Here is a 7,060-nt window from a genome sequence, read left to right as displayed (position 1 = left end):
TCCAGAGAGAATTTTTGAGAGAAACCCTAGAGAAAAACAAGATTAATTCATCCACAATCTTTACTTTAGAGTCTCTACAAATTCCTCTACTCTCTTTCTCTCCATTGTCATACCCTTGAGAGGTCATTGACCAAATCCTTTTCTCACCACACCTACATCTATGAGAAGGTTCATTTGGTGCTAAGGGAAGCAGTTTGGAAGGAACCAATATACATTGGTTGATGCTATGGTGTAGTAGTGGAATCCGGGAAGCTAAAGAAGAAATAGGTTCGGCGTAACCTCGTTGGAGCAAGAAGCTTGGAGGGCTTAGGTACTTGGATAGATTAGGCTTGGAGGGTCTTCTGCTATTCATGTATCCCAACTATATTCTTTAGTGGATTATTTATCGCTTGGAGGGCGACGGAGAGGTTTTACGACGAGGACTTTAGTTTCCTCTTCGATAACACGTCGTGTGTTGTCCGTGTGTTTGCATCTTCCTTCTCTTTATCTTTGCCTTATATTTACTGCAGTGGATGTGTTTATAATTGACTTAGATTGTTTATCAATTCTGTTATAAGCTTGTTTTCATTTTCCGTACATACATTGTTTGATTTAAAGCTTGAATTGGTAATTTTGTAATTAGGGGTCTAAACGTTCAAGGGTGTTTTCAGACACATATTGAACTTTCATTAACAATTATTCCAGATATAAAGGCATATCGAATATTACAATATTGAATTGAAACAAAATCAAAGGATGCTTGACTCCCTTAGGGAACAAATAGGAACCGAGGAATTATATAAATATTTTACAAGTCTTGAGTAAATCTGAAAATTCAATTTGCTACAAGAAACATTTTAAATACCATTTGGAGAATAGGAATATGACTTTGAAATCACTTGGTTTTACACAAATTTAAAGATCAATAACCTTTTTAGAAATGTTACTTTGAAACTCAATTATTATATGAAAATAGTTTAGTTTAGAACTCATTTTTTAAATGAGAAGCGGACGTTCAAAACGTTATTTAGAATTCAAAGTTTCTCTTCAAAACATTATTTAAAAGTCGAAATTTCTCTTTCAATAGTGTAAAAATGCTTTTTGATAAACTTTTAAAAATGTAAGCTTAAAAATATAACTTTTGAAAATCTTTAACTTCTAAGAACCTAAAGAAAAAAAAATTGTGCATATTATGCATAATTACTTACAACACTTGAATCACTCTGAAAATCCAGCCAAAACAATCTCCAAAGAGTCTCAAAACACTCTTAAATAGGACCTATAATCAATCATGAAAATATACTTAATATCCTCCACAAAATATAAAGTTTATAGAACTATACAAATAGACTCACTAGGATTATACTTTGCTGAACTAATAACACTTTCAACACTGAATTAACGTTTCTCTAACCAATGGTATTCTAATCAATAATACATCCTTGCATTAATCGAAACTCATTTTACCATGAGGAATGCAGTAGCCAACACTTTAGGATTTAATATATAACCCCAATGCAAATGGTGGGCCAAAACCAATATGATTCTGTTCATGAATTTAACATTCATTGACCCTACGGATTTAATATAAGAATATTGGTATGAAATCTCAAATCTGTCATTATCCATTTAAAAAAATTGTGGACATGTTGAACCCTAAATGGTTCATTGTGTTTGGGAATAGTCAACACCTAGGCATAGACTATCAAAGCTAACAATAAGAGAAAATAGGACTTTGACAAAATGAGAGCTAGCTAGCGAAACATGTGTGGGGTCGGGTGCAAATTCTCTAGCAAATGAGAATTAACATTATGGTATAGATCAACAGCCCAAAAGCTCTTATAGGGTCCGTTTAGATACAGTTAAAAACTGAAAAATACTGTAACAAAATAATTTTTAAATGTGTGAATAGTATCATAGGACCAATTTTTAATGAAAAGTGGATGAAAAGTGGATAAAAATTGAAATTTGTGGGTTCGTAAATAGTGCACAGTGTGCACTGTTCACAGGAAAAGTCAAAAAAGCCGGCTCAAGAAGCAAAAAAAAAAAAAAAAATCTGAAACACTCACGTCCGTTTGGGAAGCGCGTTTACGCACACATAGTCCTAGAAAACGATGCAAGCCTTATTCATGGATTTAATAATTTCGGCTTTTGTTCTAGAATCTGAACAGTGGCAACCTAGGATTCAAGAATTATTGAAATTGTGTAAATCGTAATCTAAGAAATTACCAATTCAACAATCTACACATCACTAAAGTTTTCCATGATAAAATTCTAACTCCTTAATTCTTTGTTTCTAATGGTGAGAAATCATACCTTGAACAATTTGATTGTCTCTTCAATTGTATGTGCTCTAAACTCCAAGGAAAAACACCTCTTAGCCTCTTTGATAAAACCCTTCTATGAAAACCCTAGTTATCTCTTCCTTTACCCTGTACTTCGTATTAGAGATGTGGGCTCAGTGGGGTAACGCGCTGCAGTTATTAATAAAAAGAATACTTATGGCCCATCAATTATATTTAAAAGAAAACTTAATAATAACCTCAAATAAAATTATGTGGGGTATTACATCACTCACACAGTTAATTTATAGAGATGGGATGCAAGTTCAACCTCGTAATATTCGTAGTGTAAGATGAAACGAAGATCAGAGTCAAATTATGTATACGAAGTGGAAGTATTCAACTAGAATTTGTATAGGAAATAGCTAAGTGTTCGTCCTCGGGTTCAGTTCAAGGATGAAGATACAATTGAATGGTTTTTTTTTTCTCTCTGTTCCCCCCCCCCCCGCCCCCTCATTTGATTTAGGTGCTTCTTGGATTTATATAACTTAGCCAAGATGCATCTGGACCTTACATTTGGAAGGCAATGATCAAACTATCTTGATACTTGTCCAATTAGGATTATGCTAAAAGGTTTTTACACTTGAGCATTAGCTATGCTAACACTATTCAAGGTCATTTTCCCATTAATGCGGCCAGCTAAGTGGTTGTAGTGCATTTAATGTGGAGGGGATGACCATCTTGTACTTCCTTTCTCTTATCTTCCCAGTTCAATACCAAGTTTCTCTTGTTCCCCCTCAAGTTTCCCTATGCACCCTCTGACTCTATCCCTCGACCATCCGAGATTAGTCAAGTGTCCTCGGCATCCTCATCAGCTATGGTTAGGCAGTCTAGGTGTGAATTAAGTGCATACCTTCCGAGGACAATTTGCCTATGTCTCCCGAGGCCACCACCAATGAATTTTGCTTGCCATTTGGGTCCATCCAAACACAAAGACTAAGACTATAGTCTATTGATGAAGTGAAGGAACCCAATCCTGACCAAGAAATATTTTAGTGAGTTTATTCTCCCAAAAAAATTAAAAATTAAAAATTCTTAATGAGTAGTATGCTAACAGGAAACTCGCCACACGTGGCCCACGATGAATATGTCCACTCTCAGGTTTCCAAGGCCTTTGAATATCTTCAGAATATTTCCACCAGCTAAAAAATGTCTTCTTTTCGTAAATTTTATTTTTATTTGTATAAGTATCTAGTATCCACAATTATAAGCATAATAATTCAACATTCGAATTTCAAATTTTTTTATAGAGAGGCTGTAGTATACTTACTATTATAGTTTCAACTGCAAGTCTGCATCTATGAAATGAGGGTAAAATGGCAAAATACCCTTTCGCAGAAACTTTTTAGCAAAATGTCTCATGTCTAAAACTATTTAGGGATATGCCCTATTTTGAAACTCAATTTTAAAAAAAATTGAGTTTCAATGAAAACTCGATTTGGGAAAAATCGAGTTTCTTTTTATTTATTTATTTTTTTTATTATTATAGAGAAACAGACTTTATCCTATAGAAAAAATATAAATTTTATAATATATATATATATAATGTAATCTTTAATTTAAAAAATTCAAGTCTTCAACTCGTTGCAGACATTAATCTCACCCATTTCAATTGTATTGGATTTATTTTTATTGCTTCCTAATTGAGTATACTGGCATTCCAGATGCTTTAGTAGGGGTGGCAAAGTAAGCTCAAACTCATTTGTCCACCCAAACCCACCCACTCTAATTGAACCCAAACCCACCCAATTATTAGTTGGGTTAAATGGGCATCAACCCAATTAGATCCAGTGACTATTGGGTTTTAACTAAAAACCCATTGACCCCCATTTAACCCAAAAACAATATACCCAAATTCAATCCAGCCCTTCCCATTTAAAAAAAAAAAAAAAAAACCCACGTTTCAGTGTTTGGTTTCCCTTTCTTCTTTCTCGGCTAATTTCTTGGGAACCAAACGGAATATAAACAAATATATGATCAATCCAAAAGAAAAAACCTGAATATTATCGAGAACCGATCTCGCAGAGTTAAGCGAAATTCCACGCTCCGCCGAGACCACCGCAAACGATACCGACTCTAAGAACTCTATGATTCTTCACCGTTTGCTCTTCCTTCTCTACGATCTAGTCATCCACAACCTCTGCGGCGGCGTCTTCGTTGTGGTGGTTCTTGCTGCCGAGCAAGGCAAGGTTGGAAGCGTAAGCGATCGACGAAGCCATTGGAGAAAGAAATAGCGAGAGAGACTGAGAGTGAGTGAGTGATTAGTTAGAGAAATAATGGAGAATGTGAACATATAGTGGAGTGAGTGAGAGTGAGTGGTGATGGAGTTTGTTGATTGTCTTTCATGTTTTTAAAAAAACTGTTTCAGACGGCAGAGTAATTTTGAGCTTGAAATGACATTTTTTTTGTATTTGTTGCTTTGTTTGGTTGCCAAGAAAGTGAGAGAAAATAGAAAAGGAAAGAAAATATTTTTTTATTTGGATTTTTAATATAATTGCTGATGTGGATGTGCTTATGTGGAATTTTTTAATCCCAAGAATGGAGACTATAGAGAGTGGAAAAGGAAATCCAAGAAAGTGTTGGAGTTTTCACTTTAATGGCATTTTGGTAATTTTGATAATTGGGTAATTAAGTAAGTTGGGGTTTACCCATAATAATTGGGTTGAGTTGGATTTGAGTTAGAAGCAATTAGTTAAATGGGTTTTAATAGGTAAATGGGTGTGAGAGTGCCTTTTTCTTCCCAGCACAGTGGCCCAAGGATCCTGGGCCAAATGAATATTCTTGGTGGACTGGGCTCGATTCACCGCAGCTAAAAGGGCTGTTTAAGAACCGAGTGGTGCACAAAACAAGCTTCCTACAATACAAATAACTAACAAGCAAAAATATCTGTATTGAATGACATTTTAACAGCAAAGGAATGCACAACAAATGAAATATAATGTAAGAAAAGGCTAGGGATCCTCGAATTGGTGAGGTGCATTTTATTACTCTTCTTTAATTATGATTACAGTGCTTACTAAGACGTGATGCAAGGTTCAACTAAGTTCAAAAATTACAGACTTTGATAGCTATTTAAGCTTTTAAGACTTGCAAAGTTTGAATTTGTTGAATCCGAGCCTGTGCTATAGTGGCTGTCTCTAGGATACCGGGAGCGGTTCCTCTGTTTTCTCTTGATTTTACAGAGCTCGTTTTATGGTTTTGTGAGACTCCAAAAAATGGTGAATTTCTCTCTCAATCTGAATCCTTTGTAGCATGGACCCCCTCCTCCTTTTATAGCACAGCTCGGGCTCCGGGGTACTAGTAATTTCTCCCTTTTGCCCCTTAGAGTTCGTGCCGTGCCAGGTTGCTCAAGGTTATGTCGTTTCCTTTTTCTCTCATAGTTTCTTGCTTTTGGTCCAACCAAACGAAAGTCCCTTAGCTAGTTTTCTATTTCCAGACTTCTCCGTTGGCTGGGCTTCAGCTATTTGGCTTTTTCTTCTCAGCGTTCTAGCTTTTTCAGTCGTACTTTTCCTTGTCACTTTCTCCAAATGGTTGGAATCATGGCTTTTGCGTTTTTGCTTCGTACCTTCTGGCTCTACTGCATGTCTGGAGCATGAGCCCCGCATGCTCTTTGCCTTTTATCCCTTTTTGAATTTGATTCGATCTTACTTCGCGCGTCCAGGGATCCCCGGACTCTGGGGATTTTCTGGGATCTCGGCCCACCCCTTCTTACTGGGTTTTCTTTGGTTTGCTGGTTCTGCCTAGTTTGGGCCTTTTTGTTCTTTCGTGGGTCTCTGGATTCCAATCCTCCTCTTGCCCTTTTCTTCTTTCTTTTCTCTTTTCTTTATTGTGTGAGCCCAGTTTTTCCCTTTTTCTTATTTTTTTTCCTTAGCTCTTGTTATTTATTTATTTTTATTTTTATTTTTTTTTTGTGAAATGAGCCCACCGTGCTATCCTTTGGGCCTTAGTTTGTGCCCAATTTTGAACCTCAACAATGGGTTTTATATATCCAACCCAATTATGTCCACCCCAAACCCACCCATTTGACACCCCTATACTTTAGGAATCTTTGACTTAAAAAAAAATTATTATATGTGATAATTGACGTAAATAAGCAATTGTCTAGTTGATGATCAACATAGTGTATTGGGGGTCATATAGCTCAAGCTGACCAAAAAATAATTAATTAATATATAAATATTAAACTAAATTATCTATTTTGAATATTTTTGGAGAATATAATATCTGATATAATCAAACGTCTATTTCAGTGATGATATCCACCCTTCATGAGTACATGTCCATTTATGTATTATATATATATATAAAGCAGAGACCTCATGTGGGAATGCATAAAGTTTAAGTGGTGTTCTAATTTTGCATTTAGAATTTTTTTACCTTTTTTATTAAGTTTTTTTTACTGTTACCAAAAAATTCACATTAACTTATTTTATTGTTAGCTCATTAATATCTCATTACTTGCCTAAACTTACACTACACATTTCTCTATTCTTCATATCTTTTAGCATATCCATTATTTTAGTATTTTAAAAAAAAACAAATAAAATAAAATAAAATAAATAAGGACTAATAGTAATAACTAACCAAAAAAGGCCTTGAAGAGAGATAGAGATACAAAAATGTTGAATTATTAAAGTAAACGTACTATTTCACTATATATTACCAAAATAAAAGACATGAGACTAACAAAACATTTGAAAGAGAGAGAAAGAGAAATCTAAGAGGTCAACCCCTCCGTT

The sequence above is a fragment of the Quercus suber genome, unplaced genomic scaffold (assembly GCF_002906115.3).
Source record: "Quercus suber isolate HL8 unplaced genomic scaffold, Cork oak 2.0 scaffold_25, whole genome shotgun sequence".
Classification (NCBI taxonomy): Eukaryota; Viridiplantae; Streptophyta; class Magnoliopsida; order Fagales; family Fagaceae; genus Quercus; species Quercus suber.
Note: the sequence above shows the minus strand (reverse complement) of the source record.